Source organism: Phyllobates terribilis, unplaced genomic scaffold, assembly GCF_046119375.1.
Source record: "Phyllobates terribilis strain yellow unplaced genomic scaffold, ASM4611937v1 Scaffold_38__1_contigs__length_12584779, whole genome shotgun sequence".
Classification (NCBI taxonomy): Eukaryota; Metazoa; Chordata; class Amphibia; order Anura; family Dendrobatidae; genus Phyllobates; species Phyllobates terribilis.
Genome location: NW_027362798.1, coordinates 1,446,401 through 1,465,674, shown reverse-complemented (window position 1 = coordinate 1,465,674; position 19,274 = coordinate 1,446,401). Strand labels below are relative to the sequence as shown.

Genomic DNA, 19,274 nt, shown 5'->3' with positions numbered 1-19,274 from the left:
CTGCTGGCTGTCCAGCAGCAGACTGAAGGTGGCTGCTGCTGTGCACAGGTATATAAAGGCTCAGAGCCTATTATGACACGCGCAGCCAGCGTTCCATTGCCACATTCCATCTACTGCAGGCAGGATACCTGGCTGGCTGAATGTCGCTGAGAAGCTCACAGAGACCGCCATAAGCAACAGTTTAACAGAATGCCACAGACTAATCAACCAAACTTTTTGGGTTGGGTTCTCTTTTATAGTCTGCAGGCATTAAATGAAAGAAGTCAGTGTTCCAGCAGAAGGAGACAACGTTTCAGAAAAGGCATTGTAGCAAACCAAAAAAGAAATTTTAAGCGCAGCAGAGTAACCAGCGCACATACCTGTTAGCTCAGGTGAGTTTAAAAGGCTGCTGTTGATAACAAGGGCATTTGCTAAATAGATGGTGTGTGTGCAACAATATACTGAAAGGTCAATTATATTGTGCAGCTTATCTCACCACCTGTAGTTATTTAGGTGAAAGCTCCAAAATGCTTGCCTAATATGTCTGTTTATCCAAAAGGAAGTAAAAAGGGAGAGCTAGAAAGATAGCATTGCATCACATTACATGGCAATGCAATGCACAGTTGCTGAAGTTGAACCAAAATGAGCTTGTAATCTGGCTTCTGCAACTTTGAACATGAAAAATCCAATGAGGAGAAGAAAAGCAAAGCCAAAGAGTCCATCCCAAAATCCGACAAACAAGCAAAATGAACAAAAAACATTGAATTCAATTCTTTCTGATTTTAGAAACTGCATTAAAGAAGGGGTGCACCGGTCCTGGAGATACTGCAATACCAGGTCAATGCGTGGAGTGGACAGAGCAAGCTCTTTTTCCATCTCCCTGTTCTAAAAATCCATTTAATATATGGTCCCCAGATAGGGGACGTATCAGATATTAAACTGATAAGAACAGATACTACACTTGATCTTAGCCAAAAGGCCGAGAAGCGATAACCAGAATTGGTTTCAAACTACGGAGCCACCCAAGGATCCTGAAAAGTCCATTTGTGGAGATGAGCTCCTGGACTCCCGTTAAGAAGACATGTTGTCAACCTCTAGATCCCTTACATGCCTGTACTTTTCGGCTTGCTGCTGCTGCAATCCACGCGTTTTAGATCTGCATAACTCCACCTCTTTAAACACAGCACCTTGACCCCCTGCTGTTCCCACCCGCCTCAACACCGTTGGAAGGGAGGAGAACCAATTAAGGCGGGGGGTGGGGTGGAACGAGCAGCTGTCTACCCTTAGCAGGAGGGCTCCTGATTACATACCTCTCCTGCTGCTGCTGCTGCTGGCTGTCCAGCAGCAGACTGAAGGTGGCTGCTGCTGTGCACAGGTATATAAAGGCTCAGAGCCTATTATGACACGCGCAGCCAGCGTTCCATTGCCACATTCCATCTACTGCAGGCAGGATACCTGGCTGGCTGAATGTCGCTGAGAAGCTCACAGAGACCGCCATAAGCAACAGTTTAACAGAATGCCACAGACTAATCAACCAAACTTTTTGGGTTGGGTTCTCTTTTATAGTCTGCAGGCATTAAATGAAAGAAGTCAGTGTTCCAGCAGAAGGAGACAACGTTTCAGAAAAGGCATTGTAGCAAACCAAAAAAGAAATTTTAAGCGCAGCAGAGTAACCAGCGCACATACCTGTTAGCTCAGGTGAGTTTAAAAGGCTGCTGTTGATAACAAGGGCATTTGCTAAATAGATGGTGTGTGTGCAACAATATACTGAAAGGTCAATTATATTGTGCAGCTTATCTCACCACCTGTAGTTATTTAGGTGAAAGCTCCAAAATGCTTGCCTAATATGTCTGTTTATCCAAAAGGAAGTAAAAAGGGAGAGCTAGAAAGATAGCATTGCATCACATTACATGGCAATGCAATGCACAGTTGCTGAAGTTGAACCAAAATGAGCTTGTAATCTGGCTTCTGCAACTTTGAACATGAAAAATCCAATGAGGAGAAGAAAAGCAAAGCCAAAGAGTCCATCCCAAAATCCGACAAACAAGCAAAATGAACAAAAAACATTGAATTCAATTCTTTCTGATTTTAGAAACTGCATTAAAGAAGGGGTGCACCGGTCCTGGAGATACTGCAATACCAGGTCAATGCGTGGAGTGGACAGAGCAAGCTCTTTTTCCATCTCCCTGTTCTAAAAATCCATTTAATATATGGTCCCCAGATAGGGGACGTATCAGATATTAAACTGATAAGAACAGATACTACACTTGATCTTAGCCAAAAGGCCGAGAAGCGATAACCAGAATTGGTTTCAAACTACGGAGCCACCCAAGGATCCTGAAAAGTCCATTTGTGGAGATGAGCTCCTGGACTCCCGTTAAGAAGACATGTTGTCAACCTCTAGATCCCTTACATGCCTGCACTTTTCGGCTTGCTGCTGCTGCAATCCACGCGTTTTAGATCTGCATAACTCCACCTCTTTAAACACAGCACCTTCACCCCCTGCTGTTCCCACCCGCCTCAACACCGTTGGAAGGGAGGAGAACCAATTAAGGCGGGGGGTGGGGTGGAACGAGCAGCTGTCTACCCTTAGCAGGAGGGCTCCTGATTACATACCTCTCCTGCTGCTGCTGCTGCTGGCTGTCCAGCAGCAGACTGAAGGTGGCTGCTGCTGTGCACAGGTATATAAAGGCTCAGAGCCTATTATGACACGCGCAGCCAGCGTTCCATTGCCACATTCCATCTACTGCAGGCAGGATACCTGGCTGGCTGAATGTCGCTGAGAAGCTCACAGAGACCGCCATAAGCAACAGTTTAACAGAATGCCACAGACTAATCAACCAAACTTTTTGGGTTGGGTTCTCTTTTATAGTCTGCAGGCATTAAATGAAAGAAGTCAGTGTTCCAGCAGAAGGAGACAACCTTTCAGAAAAGGCATTGTAGCAAACCAAAAAAGAAATTTTAAGCGCAGCAGAGTAACCAGCGCACATACCTGTTAGCTCAGGTGAGTTTAAAAGGCTGCTGTTGATAACAAGGGCATTTGCTAAATAGATGGTGTGTGTGCAACAATATACTGAAAGGTCAATTATATTGTGCAGCTTATCTCACCACCTGTAGTTATTTAGGTGAAAGCTCCAAAATGCTTGCCTAATATGTCTGTTTATCCAAAAGGAAGTAAAAAGGGAGAGCTAGAAAGATAGCATTGCATCACATTACATGGCAATGCAATGCACAGTTGCTGAAGTTGAACCAAAATGAGCTTGTAATCTGGCTTCTGCAACTTTGAACATGAAAAATCCAATGAGGAGAAGAAAAGCAAAGCCAAAGAGTCCATCCCAAAATCCGACAAACAAGCAAAATGAACAAAAAACATTGAATTCAATTCTTTCTGATTTTAGAAACTGCATTAAAGAAGGGGTGCACCGGTCCTGGAGATACTGCAATACCAGGTCAATGCGTGGAGTGGACAGAGCAAGCTCTTTTTCCATCTCCCTGTTCTAAAAATCCATTTAATATATGGTCCCCAGATAGGGGACGTATCAGATATTAAACTGATAAGAACAGATACTACACTTGATCTTAGCCAAAAGGCCGAGAAGCGATAACCAGAATTGGTTTCAAACTACGGAGCCACCCAAGGATCCTGAAAAGTCCATTTGTGGAGATGAGCTCCTGGACTCCCGTTAAGAAGACATGTTGTCAACCTCTAGATCCCTTACATGCCTGCACTTTTCGGCTTGCTGCTGCTGCAATCCACGCGTTTTAGATCTGCATAACTCCACCTCTTTAAACACAGCACCTTCACCCCCTGCTGTTCCCACCCGCCTCAACACCGTTGGAAGGGAGGAGAACCAATTAAGGCGGGGGGTGGGGTGGAACGAGCAGCTGTCTACCCTTAGCAGGAGGGCTCCTGATTACATACCTCTCCTGCTGCTGCTGCTGCTGGCTGTCCAGCAGCAGACTGAAGGTGGCTGCTGCTGTGCACAGGTATATAAAGGCTCAGAGCCTATTATGACACGCGCAGCCAGCGTTCCATTGCCACATTCCATCTACTGCAGGCAGGATACCTGGCTGGCTGAATGTCGCTGAGAAGCTCACAGAGACCGCCATAAGCAACAGTTTAACAGAATGCCACAGACTAATCAACCAAACTTTTTGGGTTGGGTTCTCTTTTATAGTCTGCAGGCATTAAATGAAAGAAGTCAGTGTTCCAGCAGAAGGAGACAACGTTTCAGAAAAGGCATTGTAGCAAACCAAAAAAGAAATTTTAAGCGCAGCAGAGTAACCAGCGCACATACCTGTTAGCTCAGGTGAGTTTAAAAGGCTGCTGTTGATAACAAGGGCATTTGCTAAATAGATGGTGTGTGTGCAACAATATACTGAAAGGTCAATTATATTGTGCAGCTTATCTCACCACCTGTAGTTATTTAGGTGAAAGCTCCAAAATGCTTGCCTAATATGTCTGTTTATCCAAAAGGAAGTAAAAAGGGAGAGCTAGAAAGATAGCATTGCATCACATTACATGGCAATGCAATGCACAGTTGCTGAAGTTGAACCAAAATGAGCTTGTAATCTGGCTTCTGCAACTTTGAACATGAAAAATCCAATGAGGAGAAGAAAAGCAAAGCCAAAGAGTCCATCCCAAAATCCGACAAACAAGCAAAATGAACAAAAAACATTGAATTCAATTCTTTCTGATTTTAGAAACTGCATTAAAGAAGGGGTGCACCGGTCCTGGAGATACTGCAATACCAGGTCAATGCGTGGAGTGGACAGAGCAAGCTCTTTTTCCATCTCCCTGTTCTAAAAATCCATTTAATATATGGTCCCCAGATAGGGGACGTATCAGATATTAAACTGATAAGAACAGATACTACACTTGATCTTAGCCAAAAGGCCGAGAAGCGATAACCAGAATTGGTTTCAAACTACGGAGCCACCCAAGGATCCTGAAAAGTCCATTTGTGGAGATGAGCTCCTGGACTCCCGTTAAGAAGACATGTTGTCAACCTCTAGATCCCTTACATGCCTGCACTTTTCGGCTTGCTGCTGCTGCAATCCACGCGTTTTAGATCTGCATAACTCCACCTCTTTAAACACAGCACCTTCACCCCCTGCTGTTCCCACCCGCCTCAACACCGTTGGAAGGGAGGAGAACCAATTAAGGCGGGGGGTGGGGTGGAACGAGCAGCTGTCTACCCTTAGCAGGAGGGCTCCTGATTACATACCTCTCCTGCTGCTGCTGCTGCTGGCTGTCCAGCAGCAGACTGAAGGTGGCTGCTGCTGTGCACAGGTATATAAAGGCTCAGAGCCTATTATGACACGCGCAGCCAGCGTTCCATTGCCACATTCCATCTACTGCAGGCAGGATACCTGGCTGGCTGAATGTCGCTGAGAAGCTCACAGAGACCGCCATAAGCAACAGTTTAACAGAATGCCACAGACTAATCAACCAAACTTTTTGGGTTGGGTTCTCTTTTATAGTCTGCAGGCATTAAATGAAAGAAGTCAGTGTTCCAGCAGAAGGAGACAACGTTTCAGAAAAGGCATTGTAGCAAACCAAAAAAGAAATTTTAAGCGCAGCAGAGTAACCAGCGCACATACCTGTTAGCTCAGGTGAGTTTAAAAGGCTGCTGTTGATAACAAGGGCATTTGCTAAATAGATGGTGTGTGTGCAACAATATACTGAAAGGTCAATTATATTGTGCAGCTTATCTCACCACCTGTAGTTATTTAGGTGAAAGCTCCAAAATGCTTGCCTAATATGTCTGTTTATCCAAAAGGAAGTAAAAAGGGAGAGCTAGAAAGATAGCATTGCATCACATTACATGGCAATGCAATGCACAGTTGCTGAAGTTGAACCAAAATGAGCTTGTAATCTGGCTTCTGCAACTTTGAACATGAAAAATCCAATGAGGAGAAGAAAAGGAAAGCCAAAGAGTCCATCCCAAAATCCGACAAACAAGCAAAATGAACAAAAAACATTGAATTCAATTCTTTCTGATTTTAGAAACTGCATTAAAGAAGGGGTGCACCGGTCCTGGAGATACTGCAATACCAGGTCAATGCGTGGAGTGGACAGAGCAAGCTCTTTTTCCATCTCCCTGTTCTAAAAATCCATTTAATATATGGTCCCCAGATAGGGGACGTATCAGATATTAAACTGATAAGAACAGATACTACACTTGATCTTAGCCAAAAGGCCGAGAAGCGATAACCAGAATTGGTTTCAAACTACGGAGCCACCCAAGGATCCTGAAAAGTCCATTTGTGGAGATGAGCTCCTGGACTCTCGTTAAGAAGACATGTTGTCAACCTCTAGATCCCTTACATGCCTGCACTTTTCGGCTTGCTGCTGCTGCAATCCACGCGTTTTAGATCTGCATAACTCCACCTCTTTAAACACAGCACCTTCACCCCCTGCTGTTCCCACCCGCCTCAACACCGTTGGAAGGGAGGAGAACCAATTAAGGCGGGGGGTGGGGTGGAACGAGCAGCTGTCTACCCTTAGCAGGAGGGCTCCTGATTACATACCTCTCCTGCTGCTGCTGCTGCTGGCTGTCCAGCAGCAGACTGAAGGTGGCTGCTGCTGTGCACAGGTATATAAAGGCTCAGAGACTATTATGACACGCGCAGCCAGCGTTCCATTGCCACATTCCATCTACTGCAGGCAGGATACCTGGCTGGCTGAATGTCGCTGAGAAGCTCACAGAGACCGCCATAAGCAACAGTTTAACAGAATGCCACAGACTAATCAACCAAACTTTTTGGGTTGGGTTCTCTTTTATAGTCTGCAGGCATTAAATGAAAGAAGTCAGTGTTCCAGCAGAAGGAGACAACGTTTCAGAAAAGGCATTGTAGCAAACCAAAAAAGAAATTTTAAGCGCAGCAGAGTAACCAGCGCACATACCTGTTAGCTCAGGTGAGTTTAAAAGGCTGCTGTTGATAACAAGGGCATTTGCTAAATAGATGGTGTGTGTGCAACAATATACTGAAAGGTCAATTATATTGTGCAGCTTATCTCACCACCTGTAGTTATTTAGGTGAAAGCTCCAAAATGCTTGTCTAATATGTCTGTTTATCCAAAAGGAAGTAAAAAGGGAGAGCTAGAAAGATAGCATTGCATCACATTACATGGCAATGCAATGCACAGTTGCTGAAGTTGAACCAAAATGAGCTTGTAATCTGGCTTCTGCAACTTTGAACATGAAAAATCCAATGAGGAGAAGAAAAGCAAAGCCAAAGAGTCCATCCCAAAATCCGACAAACAAGCAAAATGAACAAAAAACATTGAATTCAATTCTTTCTGATTTTAGAAACTGCATTAAAGAAGGGGTGCACCGGTCCTGGAGATACTGCAATACCAGGTCAATGCGTGGAGTGGACAGAGCAAGCTCTTTTTCCATCTCCCTGTTCTAAAAATCCATTTAATATATGGTCCCCAGATAGGGGACGTATCAGATATTAAACTGAGAAGAACAGATACTACACTTGATCTTAGCCAAAAGGCCGAGAAGCGATAACCAGAATTGGTTTCAAACTACGGAGCCACCCAAGGATCCTGAAAAGTCCATTTGTGGAGATGAGCTCCTGGACTCCCGTTAAGAAGACATGTCAACCTCTAGATCCCTTACATGCCTGCACTTTTCGGCTTGCTGCTGCTGCAATCCACGCGTTTTAGATCTGCATAACTCCACCTCTTTAAACACAGCACCTTCACCCCCTGCTGTTCCCACCCGCCTCAACACCGTTGGAAGGGAGGAGAACCAATTAAGGCGGGGGGTGGGGTGGAACGAGCAGCTGTCTACCCTTAGCAGGAGGGCTCCTGATTACATACCTCTCCTGCTGCTGCTGCTGGCTGTCCAGCAGCAGACTGAAGGTGGCTGCTGCTGTGCACAGGTATATAAAGGCTCAGAGCCTATTATGACACGCGCAGCCAGCGTTCCATTGCCACATTCCATCTACTGCAGGCAGGATACCTGGCTGGCTGAATGTCGCTGAGAAGCTCACAGAGACCACCATAAGCAACAGTTTAACAGAATGCCACAGACTAATCAACCAAACTTTTTGGGTTGGGTTCTCTTTTATAGTCTGCAGGCATTAAATGAAAGAAGTCAGTGTTCCAGCAGAGGGAGACAACGTTTCAGAAAAGGCATTGTAGCAAACCAAAAAAGAAATTTTAAGCGCAGCAGAGTAACCAGCGCACATACCTGTTAGCTCAGGTGAGTTTAAAAGGCTGCTGTTGATAACAAGGGCATTTGCTAAATAGATGGTGTGTGTGCAACAATATACTGAAAGGTCAATTATATTGTGCAGCTTATCTCACCACCTGTAGTTATTTAGGTGAAAGCTCCAAAATGCTTGCCTAATATGTCTGTTTATCCAAAAGGAAGTAAAAAGGGAGAGCTAGAAAGATAGCATTGCATCACATTACATGGCAATGCAATGCACAGTTGCTGAAGTTGAAACAAAATGAGCTTGTAATCTGGCTTCTGCAACTTTGAACATGAAAAATCCAATGAGGAGAAGAAAAGGAAAGCCAAAGAGTCCATCCCAAAATCCGACAAACAAGCAAAATGAACAAAAAACATTGAATTCAATTCTTTCTGATTTTAGAAACTGCATTAAAGAAGGGGTGCACCGGTCCTGGAGATACTGCAATACCAGGTCAATGCGTGGAGTGGACAGAGCAAGCTCTTTTTCCATCTCCCTGTTCTAAAAATCCATTTAATATATGGTCCCCAGATAGGGGACGTATCAGATATTAAACTGATAAGAACAGATACTACACTTGATCTTAGCCAAAAGGCCGAGAAGCGATAACCAGAATTGGTTTCAAACTACGGAGCCACCCAAGGATCCTGAAAAGTCCATTTGTGGAGATGAGCTCCTGGACTCCCGTTAAGAAGACATGTTGTCAACCTCTAGATCCCTTACATGCCTGCACTTTTCGGCTTGCTGCTGCTGCAATCCACGCGTTTTAGATCTGCATAACTCCACCTCTTTAAACACAGCACCTTCACCCCCTGCTGTTCCCACCCGCCTCAACACCGTTGGAAGGGAGGAGAACCAATTAAGGCGGGGGGTGGGGTGGAACGAGCAGCTGTCTACCCTTAGCAGGAGGGCTCCTGATTACATACCTCTCCTGCTGCTGCTGCTGCTGGCTGTCCAGCAGCAGACTGAAGGTGGCTGCTGCTGTGCACAGGTATATAAAGGCTCAGAGCCTATTATGACACGCGCAGCCAGCGTTCCATTGCCACATTCCATCTACTGCAGGCAGGATACCTGGCTGGCTGAATGTCGCTGAGAAGCTCACAGAGACCGCCATAAGCAACAGTTTAACAGAATGCCACAGACTAATCAACCAAACTTTTTGGGTTGGGTTCTCTTTTATAGTCTGCAGGCATTAAATGAAAGAAGTCAGTGTTCCAGCAGAAGGAGACAACGTTTCAGAAAAGGCATTGTAGCAAACCAAAAAAGAAATTTTAAGCGCAGCAGAGTAACCAGCGCACATACCTGTTAGCTCAGGTGAGTTTAAAAGGCTGCTGTTGATAACAAGGGCATTTGCTAAATAGATGGTGTGTGTGCAACAATATACTGAAAGGTCAATTATATTGTGCAGCTTATCTCACCACCTGTAGTTATTTAGGTGAAAGCTCCAAAATGCTTGCCTAATATGTCTGTTTATCCAAAAGGAAGTAAAAAGGGAGAGCTAGAAAGATAGCATTGCATCACATTACATGGCAATGCAATGCACAGTTGCTGAAGTTGAACCAAAATGAGCTTGTAATCTGGCTTCTGCAACTTTGAACATGAAAAATCCAATGAGGAGAAGAAAAGCAAAGCCAAAGAGTCCATCCCAAAATCCGACAAACAAGCAAAATGAACAAAAAACATTGAATTCAATTCTTTCTGATTTTAGAAACTGCATTAAAGAAGGGGTGCACCGGTCCTGGAGATACTGCAATACCAGGTCAATGCGTGGAGTGGACAGAGCAAGCTCTTTTTCCATCTCCCTGTTCTAAAAATCCATTTAATATATGGTCCCCAGATAGGGGACGTATCAGATATTAAACTGATAAGAACAGATACTACACTTGATCTTAGCCAAAAGGCCGAGAAGCGATAACCAGAATTGGTTTCAAACTACGGAGCCACCCAAGGATCCTGAAAAGTCCATTTGTGGAGATGAGCTCCTGGACTCCCGTTAAGAAGACATGTTGTCAACCTCTAGATCCCTTACATGCCTGCACTTTTCGGCTTGCTGCTGCTGCAATCCACGCGTTTTAGATCTGCATAACTCCACCTCTTTAAACACAGCACCTTCACCCCCTGCTGTTCCCACCCGCCTCAACACCGTTGGAAGGGAGGAGAACCAATTAAGGCGGGGGGTGGGGTGGAACGAGCAGCTGTCTACCCTTAGCAGGAGGGCTCCTGATTACATACCTCTCCTGCTGCTGCTGCTGCTGGCTGTCCAGCAGCAGACTGAAGGTGGCTGCTGCTGTGCACAGGTATATAAAGGCTCAGAGCCTATTATGACACGCGCAGCCAGCGTTCCATTGCCACATTCCATCTACTGCAGGCAGGATACCTGGCTGGCTGAATGTCGCTGAGAAGCTCACAGAGACCGCCATAAGCAACAGTTTAACAGAATGCCACAGACTAATCAACCAAACTTTTTGGGTTGGGTTCTCTTTTATAGTCTGCAGGCATTAAATGAAAGAAGTCAGTGTTCCAGCAGAAGGAGACAACGTTTCAGAAAAGGCATTGTAGCAAACCAAAAAAGAAATTTTAAGCGCAGCAGAGTAACCAGCGCACATACCTGTTAGCTCAGGTGAGTTTAAAAGGCTGCTGTTGATAACAAGGGCATTTGCTAAATAGATGGTGTGTGTGCAACAATATACTGAAAGGTCAATTATATTGTGCAGCTTATCTCACCACCTGTAGTTATTTAGGTGAAAGCTCCAAAATGCTTGCCTAATATGTCTGTTTATCCAAAAGGAAGTAAAAAGGGAGAGCTAGAAAGATAGCATTGCATCACATTACATGGCAATGCAATGCACAGTTGCTGAAGTTGAACCAAAATGAGCTTGTAATCTGGCTTCTGCAACTTTGAACATGAAAAATCCAATGAGGAGAAGAAAAGCAAAGCCAAAGAGTCCATCCCAAAATCCGACAAACAAGCAAAATGAACAAAAAACATTGAATTCAATTCTTTCTGATTTTAGAAACTGCATTAAAGAAGGGGTGCACCGGTCCTGGAGATACTGCAATACCAGGTCAATGCGTGGAGTGGACAGAGCAAGCTCTTTTTCAATCTCCCTGTTCTAAAAATCCATTTAATATATGGTCCCCAGATAGGGGACGTATCAGATATTAAACTGATAAGAACAGATACTACACTTGATCTTAGCCAAAAGGCCGAGAAGCGATAACCAGAATTGGTTTCAAACTACGGAGCCACCCAAGGATCCTGAAAAGTCCATTTGTGGAGATGAGCTCCTGGACTCCCGTTAAGAAGACATGTTGTCAACCTCTAGATCCCTTACATGCCTGCACTTTTCGGCTTGCTGCTGCTGCAATCCACGCGTTTTAGATCTGCATAACTCCACCTCTTTAAACACAGCACCTTCACCCCCTGCTGTTCCCACCCGCCTCAACACCGTTGGAAGGGAGGAGAACCAATTAAGGCGGGGGGTGGGGTGGAACGAGCAGCTGTCTACCCTTAGCAGGAGGGCTCCTGATTACATACCTCTCCTGCTGCTGCTGCTGCTGGCTGTCCAGCAGCAGACTGAAGGTGGCTGCTGCTGTGCACAGGTATATAAAGGCTCAGAGCCTATTATGACACGCGCAGCCAGCGTTCCATTGCCACATTCCATCTACTGCAGGCAGGATACCTGGCTGGCTGAATGTCGCTGAGAAGCTCACAGAGACCGCCATAAGCAACAGTTTAACAGAATGCCACAGACTAATCAACCAAACTTTTTGGGTTGGGTTCTCTTTTATAGTCTGCAGGCATTAAATGAAAGAAGTCAGTGTTCCAGCAGAAGGAGACAACGTTTCAGAAAAGGCATTGTAGCAAACCAAAAAAGAAATTTTAAGCGCAGCAGAGTAACCAGCGCACATACCTGTTAGCTCAGGTGAGTTTAAAAGGCTGCTGTTGATAACAAGGGCATTTGCTAAATAGATGGTGTGTGTGCAACAATATACTGAAAGGTCAATTATATTGTGCAGCTTATCTCACCACCTGTAGTTATTTAGGTGAAAGCTCCAAAATGCTTGCCTAATATGTCTGTTTATCCAAAAGGAAGTAAAAAGGGAGAGCTAGAAAGATAGCATTGCATCACATTACATGGCAATGCAATGCACAGTTGCTGAAGTTGAACCAAAATGAGCTTGTAATCTGGCTTCTGCAACTTTGAACATGAAAAATCCAATGAGGAGAAGAAAAGCAAAGCCAAAGAGTCCATCCCAAAATCCGACAAACAAGCAAAATGAACAAAAAACATTGAATTCAATTCTTTCTGATTTTAGAAACTGCATTAAAGAAGGGGTGCACCGGTCCTGGAGATACTGCAATACCAGGTCAATGCGTGGAGTGGACAGAGCAAGCTCTTTTTACATCTCCCTGTTCTAAAAATCCATTTAATATATGGTCCCCAGATAGGGGACGTATCAGATATTAAACTGATAAGAACAGATACTACACTTGATCTTAGCCAAAAGGCCGAGAAGCGATAACCAGAATTGGTTTCAAACTACGGAGCCACCCAAGGATCCTGAAAAGTCCATTTGTGGAGATGAGCTCCTGGACTCCCGTTAAGAAGACATGTTGTCAACCTCTAGATCCCTTACATGCCTGCACTTTTCGGCTTGCTGCTGCTGCAATCCACGCGTTTTAGATCTGCATAACTCCACCTCTTTAAACACAGCACCTTCACCCCCTGCTGTTCCCACCCGCCTCAACACCGTTGGAAGGGAGGAGAACCAATTAAGGCGGGGGGTGGGGTGGAACGAGTAGCTGTCTACCCTTAGCAGGAGGGCTCCTGATTACATACCTCTCCTGCTGCTGCTGCTGCTGGCTGTCCAGCAGCAGACTGAAGGTGGCTGCTGCTGTGCACAGGTATATAAAGGCTCAGAGCCTATTATGACACGCGCAGCCAGCGTTCCATTGCCACATTCCATCTACTGCAGGCAGGATACCTGGCTGGCTGAATGTCGCTGAGAAGCTCACAGAGACCGCCATAAGCAACAGTTTAACAGAATGCCACAGACTAATCAACCAAACTTTTTGGGTTGGGTTCTCTTTTATAGTCTGCAGGCATTAAATGAAAGAAGTCAGTGTTCCAGCAGAAGGAGACAACATTTCAGAAAAGGCATTGTAGCAAACCAAAAAAGAAATTTTAAGCGCAGCAGAGTAACCAGCGCACATACCTGTTAGCTCAGGTGAGTTTAAAAGGCTGCTGTTGATAACAAGGGCATTTGCTAAATAGATGGTGTGTGTGCAACAATATACTGAAAGGTCAATTATATTGTGCAGCTTATCTCACCACCTGTAGTTATTTAGGTGAAAGCTCCAAAATGCTTGCCTAATATGTCTGTTTATCCAAAAGGAAGTAAAAAGGGAGAGCTAGAAAGATAGCATTGCATCACATTACATGGCAATGCAATGCACAGTTGCTGAAGTTGAACCAAAATGAGCTTGTAATCTGGCTTCTGCAACTTTGAACATGAAAAATCCAATGAGGAGAAGAAAAGCAAAGCCAAAGAGTCCATCCCAAAATCCGACAAACAAGCAAAATGAACAAAAAACATTGAATTCAATTCTTTCTGATTTTAGAAACTGCATTAAAGAAGGGGTGCACCGGTCCTGGAGATACTGCAATACCAGGTCAATGCGTGGAGTGGACAGAGCAAGCTCTTTTTCCATCTCCCTGTTCTAAAAATCCATTTAATATATGGTCCCCAGATAGGGGACGTATCAGATATTAAACTGATAAGAACAGATACTACACTTGATCTTAGCCAAAAGGCCGAGAAGCGATAACCAGAATTGGTTTCAAACTACGGAGCCACCCAAGGATCCTGAAAAGTCCATTTGTGGAGATGAGCTCCTGGACTCCCGTTAAGAAGACATGTTGTCAACCTCTAGATCCCTTACATGCCTGCACTTTTCGGCTTGCTGCTGCTGCAATCCACGCGTTTTAGATCTGCATAACTCCACCTCTTTAAACACAGCACCTTCACCCCCTGCTGTTCCCACCCGCCTCAACACCGTTGGAAGGGAGGAGAACCAATTAAGGCGGGGGGTGGGGTGGAACGAGCAGCTGTCTACCCTTAGCAGGAGGGCTCCTGATTACATACCTCTCCTGCTGCTGCTGCTGCTGGCTGTCCAGCAGCAGACTGAAGGTGGCTGCTGCTGTGCACAGGTATATAAAGGCTCAGAGCCTATTATGACACGCGCAGCCAGCGTTCCATTGCCACATTCCATCTACTGCAGGCAGGATACCTGGCTGGCTGAATGTCGCTGAGAAGCTCACAGAGACCGCCATAAGCAACAGTTTAACAGAATGCCACAGACTAATCAACCAAACTTTTTGGGTTGGGTTCTCTTTTATAGTCTGCAGGCATTAAATGAAAGAAGTCAGTGTTCCAGCAGAAGGAGACAACGTTTCAGAAAAGGCATTGTAGCAAACCAAAAAAGAAATTTTAAGCGCAGCAGAGTAACCAGCGCACATACCTGTTAGCTCAGGTGAGTTTAAAAGGCTGCTGTTGATAACAAGGGCATTTGCTAAATAGATGGTGTGTGTGCAACAATATACTGAAAGGTCAATTATATTGTGCAGCTTATCTCACCACCTGTAGTTATTTAGGTGAAAGCTCCAAAATGCTTGCCTAATATGTCTGTTTATCCAAAAGGAAGTAAAAAGGGAGAGCTAGAAAGATAGCATTGCATCACATTACATGGCAATGCAATGCACAGTTGCTGAAGTTGAACCAAAATGAGCTTGTAATCTGGCTTCTGCAACTTTGAACATGAAAAATCCAATGAGGAGAAGAAAAGCAAAGCCAAAGAGTCCATCCCAAAATCCGACAAACAAGCAAAATGAACAAAAAACATTGAATTCAATTCTTTCTGATTTTAGAAACTGCATTAAAGAAGGGGTGCACCGGTCCTGGAGATACTGCAATACCAGGTCAATGCGTGGAGTGGACAGAGCAAGCTCTTTTTCAATCTCCCTGTTCTAAAAATCCATTTAATATATGGTCCACAGATAGGGGACGTATCAGATATTAAACTGATAAGAACAGATACTACACTTGATCTTAGCCAAAAGGCCGAGAAGCGATAACCAGAATTGGTTTCAAACTACGGAGCCACCCAAGGATCCTGAAAAGTCCATTTGTGGAGATGAGCTCCTGGACTCCCGTTAAGAAGACATGTTGTCAACCTCTAGATCCCTTACATGCCTGCACTTTTCGGCTTGCTGCTGCTGCAATCCACGCGTTTTAGATCTGCATAACTCCACCTCTTTAAACACAGCACCTTCACCCCCTGCTGTTCCCACCCGCCTCAACACCGTTGGAAGGGAGGAGAACCAATTAAGGCGGGGGGTGGGGTGGAACGAGCAGCTGTCTACCCTTAGCAGGAGGGCTCCTGATTACATACCTCTCCTGCTGCTGCTGCTGCTGGCTGTCCAGCAGCAGACTGAAGGTGGCTGCTGCTGTGCACAGGTATATAAAGGCTCAGAGCCTATTATGACACGCGCAGCCAGCGTTCCATTGCCACATTCCATCTACTGCAGGCAGGATACCTGGCTGGCTGAATGTCGCTGAGAAGCTCACAGAGACCGCCATAAGCAACAGTTTAACAGAATGCCACAGACTAATCAACCAAACTTTTTGGGTTGGGTTCTCTTTTATAGTCTGCAGGCATTAAATGAAAGAAGTCAGTGTTCCAGCAGAAGGAGACAACGTTTCAGAAAAGGCATTGTAGCAAACCAAAAAAGAAATTTTAAGCGCAGCAGAGTAACCAGCGCACATACCTGTTAGCTCAGGTGAGTTTAAAAGGCTGCTGTTGATAACAAGGGCATTTGCTAAATAGATGGTGTGTGTGCAACAATATACTGAAAGGTCAATTATATTGTGCAGCTTATCTCACCACCTGTAGTTATTTAGGTGAAAGCTCCAAAATGCTTGCCTAATATGTCTGTTTATCCAAAAGGAAGTAAAAAGGGAGAGCTAGAAAGATAGCATTGCATCACATTACATGGCAATGCAATGCACAGTTGCTGAAGTTGAACCAAAATGAGCTTGTAATCTGGCTTCTGCAACTTTGAACATGAAAAATCCAATGAGGAGAAGAAAAGCAAAGCCAAAGAGTCCATCCCAAAATCCGACAAACAAGCAAAATGAACAAAAAACATTGAATTCAATTCTTTCTGATTTTAGAAACTGCATTAAAGAAGGGGTGCACCGGTCCTGGAGATACTGCAATACCAGGTCAATGCGTGGAGTGGACAGAGCAAGCTCTTTTTCCATCTCCCTGTTCTAAAAATCCATTTAATATATGGTCCCCAGATAGGGGACGTATCAGATATTAAACTGATAAGAACAGATACTACACTTGATCTTAGCCAAAAGGCCGAGAAGCGATAACCAGAATTGGTTTCAAACTACGGAGCCACCCAAGGATCCTGAAAAGTCCATTTGTGGAGATGAGCTCCTGGACTCCCGTTAAGAAGACATGTTGTCAACCTCTAGATCCCTTACATGCCTGCACTTTTCGGCTTGCTGCTGCTGCAATCCACGCGTTTTAGATCTGCATAACTCCACCTCTTTAAACACAGCACCTTCACCCCCTGCTGTTCCCACCCGCCTCAACACCGTTGGAAGGGAGGAGAACCAATTAAGGCGGGGGGTGGGGTGGAACGAGCAGCTGTCTACCCTTAGCAGGAGGGCTCCTGATTACATACCTCTCCTGCTGCTGCTGCTGCTGGCTGTCCAGCAGCAGACTGAAGGTGGCTGCTGCTGTGCACAGGTATATAAAGGCTCAGAGCCTATTATGACACGCGCAGCCAGCGTTCCATTGCCACATTCCATCTACTGCAGGCAGGATACCTGGCTGGCTGAATGTCGCTGAGAAGCTCACAGAGACCGCCATAAGCAACAGTTTAACAGAATGCCACAGACTAATCAACCAAACTTTTTGGGTTGGGTTCTCTTTTATAGTCTGCAGGCATTAAATGAAAGAAGTCAGTGTTCCAGCAGAAGGAGACAACGTTTCAGAAAAGGCATTGTAGCAAACCAAAAAAGAAATTTTAAGCGCAGCAGAGTAACCAGCGCACATACCTGTTAGCTCAGGTGAGTTTAAAAGGCTGCTGTTGATAACAAGGGCATTTGCTAAATAGATGGTGTGTGTGCAACAATATACTGAAAGGTCAATTATATTGTGCAGCTTATCTCACCACCTGTAGTTATTTAGGTGAAAGCTCCAAAATGCTTGCCTAATATGTCTGTTTATCCAAAAGGAAGTAAAAAGGGAGAGCTAGAAAGATAGCATTGCATCACATTACATGGCAATGCAATGCACAGTTGCTGAAGTTGAACCAAAATGAGCTTGTAATCTGGCTTCTGCAACTTTGAACATGAAAAATCCAATGAGGAGAAGAAAAGCAAAGCCAAAGAGTCCATCCCAAAATCCGACAAACAAGCAAAATGAACAAAAAACATTGAATTCAATTCTTTCTGATTTTAGAAACTGCATTAAAGAAGGGGTGCACCGGTCCTGGAGATACTGCAATACCAGGTCAATGCGTGGAGTGGACAGAGCAAGCTCTTTTTCCATCTCCCTGTTCTAAAAATCCATTTAATATATGGTCCCCAGATAGGGGACGTATCAGATATTAAACTGATAAGAACAGATACTACACTTGATCTTAGCCAAAAGGCCGAGAAGCGATAACCAGAATTGGTTTCAAACTACGGAGCCACCCAAGGATCCTGAAAAGTCCATTTGTGGAGATGAGCTCCTGGACTCCCGTTAAGAAGACATGTTGTCAACCTCTAGATCCCTTACATGCCTGCACTTTTCGGCTTGCTGCTGCTGCAATCCACGCGTTTTAGATCTGCATAACTCCACCTCTTTAAACACAGCACCTTCACCCCCTGCTGTTCCCACCCGCCTCAACACCGTTGGAAGGGAGGAGAACCAATTAAGGCGGGGGGTGGGGTGGAACGAGCAGCTGTCTACCCTTAGCAGGAGGGCTCCTGATTACATACCTCTCCTGCTGCTGCTGCTGCTGGCTGTCCAGCAGCAGACTGAAGGTGGCTGCTGCTGTGCACAGGTATATAAAGGCTCAGAGCCTATTATGACACGCGCAGCCAGCGTTCCATTGCCACATTCCATCTACTGCAGGCAGGATACCTGGCTGGCTGAATGTCGCTGAGAAGCTCACAGAGACCGCCATAAGCAACAGTTTAACAGAATGCCACAGACTAATCAACCAAACTTTTTGGGTTGGGTTCTCTTTTATAGTCTGCAGGCATTAAATGAAAGAAGTCAGTGTTCCAGCAGAAGGAGACAACGTTTCAGAAAAGGCATTGTAGCAAACCAAAAAAGAAATTTTAAGCGCAGCAGAGTAACCAGCGCACATACCTGTTAGCTCAGGTGAGTTTAAAAGGCTGCTGTTGATAACAAGGGCATTTGCTAAATAGATGGTGTGTGTGCAACAATATACTGAAAGGTCAATTATATTGTGCAGCTTATCTCACCACCTGTAGTTATTTAGGTGAAAGCTCCAAAATGCTTGCCTAATATGTCTGTTTATCCAAAAGGAAGTAAAAAGGGAGAGCTAGAAAGATAGCATTGCATCACATTACATGGCAATGCAATGCACAGTTGCTGAAGTTGAACCAAAATGAGCTTGTAATCTGGCTTCTGCAACTTTGAACATGAAAAATCCAATGAGGAGAAGAAAAGCAAAGCCAAAGAGTCCATCCCAAAATCCGACAAACAAGCAAAATGAACAAAAAACATTGAATTCAATTCTTTCTGATTTTAGAAACTGCATTAAAGAAGGGGTGCACCGGTCCTGGAGATACTGCAATACCAGGTCAATGCGTGGAGTGGACAGAGCAAGCTCTTTTTCCATCTCCCTGTTCTAAAAATCCATTTAATATATGGTCCCCAGATAGGGGACGTATCAGATATTAAACTGATAAGAACAGATACTACACTTGATCTTAGCCAAAAGGCCGAGAAGCGATAACCAGAATTGGTTTCAAACTACGGA

The 19,274-nt window shown here is 44.7% G+C and overlaps 15 non-coding genes across 15 annotated transcripts; all 15 read right to left on the bottom strand.

The window, feature by feature from the left end:
- Positions 1 to 779: 779 nt before the first annotated feature.
- Positions 780 to 970, bottom strand: LOC141183659 (U2 spliceosomal RNA). The gene has a single exon (XR_012258491.1). It is a non-coding gene; the product is annotated as a U2 spliceosomal RNA (small nuclear RNA).
- Positions 971 to 2,085: 1,115 nt separating this feature from the next.
- On the bottom strand, positions 2,086 to 2,276 carry LOC141183658 (U2 spliceosomal RNA). Its single transcript, XR_012258490.1, has one exon. It is a non-coding gene; the product is annotated as a U2 spliceosomal RNA (small nuclear RNA).
- Positions 2,277 to 3,391: 1,115 nt separating this feature from the next.
- Positions 3,392 to 3,582, bottom strand: LOC141183657 (U2 spliceosomal RNA). Its single transcript, XR_012258489.1, has one exon. It is a non-coding gene; the product is annotated as a U2 spliceosomal RNA (small nuclear RNA).
- Positions 3,583 to 4,697: 1,115 nt separating this feature from the next.
- LOC141183656 (U2 spliceosomal RNA) lies at positions 4,698 to 4,888 on the bottom strand. Its single transcript, XR_012258488.1, has one exon. It is a non-coding gene; the product is annotated as a U2 spliceosomal RNA (small nuclear RNA).
- A 1,115-nt stretch (positions 4,889 to 6,003) lies between these two features.
- LOC141183655 (U2 spliceosomal RNA) lies at positions 6,004 to 6,194 on the bottom strand. The gene has a single exon (XR_012258487.1). It is a non-coding gene; the product is annotated as a U2 spliceosomal RNA (small nuclear RNA).
- Positions 6,195 to 7,309: 1,115 nt separating this feature from the next.
- Positions 7,310 to 7,500, bottom strand: LOC141183241 (U2 spliceosomal RNA). The gene has a single exon (XR_012258237.1). It is a non-coding gene; the product is annotated as a U2 spliceosomal RNA (small nuclear RNA).
- A 1,109-nt stretch (positions 7,501 to 8,609) lies between these two features.
- Positions 8,610 to 8,800, bottom strand: LOC141183654 (U2 spliceosomal RNA). Its single transcript, XR_012258486.1, has one exon. It is a non-coding gene; the product is annotated as a U2 spliceosomal RNA (small nuclear RNA).
- Positions 8,801 to 9,915: 1,115 nt separating this feature from the next.
- Positions 9,916 to 10,106, bottom strand: LOC141183653 (U2 spliceosomal RNA). The gene has a single exon (XR_012258485.1). It is a non-coding gene; the product is annotated as a U2 spliceosomal RNA (small nuclear RNA).
- Positions 10,107 to 11,221: 1,115 nt separating this feature from the next.
- Positions 11,222 to 11,412, bottom strand: LOC141183192 (U2 spliceosomal RNA). Its single transcript, XR_012258193.1, has one exon. It is a non-coding gene; the product is annotated as a U2 spliceosomal RNA (small nuclear RNA).
- Positions 11,413 to 12,527: 1,115 nt separating this feature from the next.
- Positions 12,528 to 12,718, bottom strand: LOC141183158 (U2 spliceosomal RNA). Its single transcript, XR_012258162.1, has one exon. It is a non-coding gene; the product is annotated as a U2 spliceosomal RNA (small nuclear RNA).
- A 1,115-nt stretch (positions 12,719 to 13,833) lies between these two features.
- Positions 13,834 to 14,024, bottom strand: LOC141183652 (U2 spliceosomal RNA). Its single transcript, XR_012258484.1, has one exon. It is a non-coding gene; the product is annotated as a U2 spliceosomal RNA (small nuclear RNA).
- A 1,115-nt stretch (positions 14,025 to 15,139) lies between these two features.
- LOC141183262 (U2 spliceosomal RNA) lies at positions 15,140 to 15,330 on the bottom strand. Its single transcript, XR_012258256.1, has one exon. It is a non-coding gene; the product is annotated as a U2 spliceosomal RNA (small nuclear RNA).
- Positions 15,331 to 16,445: 1,115 nt separating this feature from the next.
- On the bottom strand, positions 16,446 to 16,636 carry LOC141183651 (U2 spliceosomal RNA). The gene has a single exon (XR_012258483.1). It is a non-coding gene; the product is annotated as a U2 spliceosomal RNA (small nuclear RNA).
- A 1,115-nt stretch (positions 16,637 to 17,751) lies between these two features.
- Positions 17,752 to 17,942, bottom strand: LOC141183650 (U2 spliceosomal RNA). The gene has a single exon (XR_012258482.1). It is a non-coding gene; the product is annotated as a U2 spliceosomal RNA (small nuclear RNA).
- Positions 17,943 to 19,057: 1,115 nt separating this feature from the next.
- LOC141183647 (U2 spliceosomal RNA) lies at positions 19,058 to 19,248 on the bottom strand. The gene has a single exon (XR_012258480.1). It is a non-coding gene; the product is annotated as a U2 spliceosomal RNA (small nuclear RNA).
- Between the last annotated feature and the right edge of the window lie 26 nt (positions 19,249 to 19,274).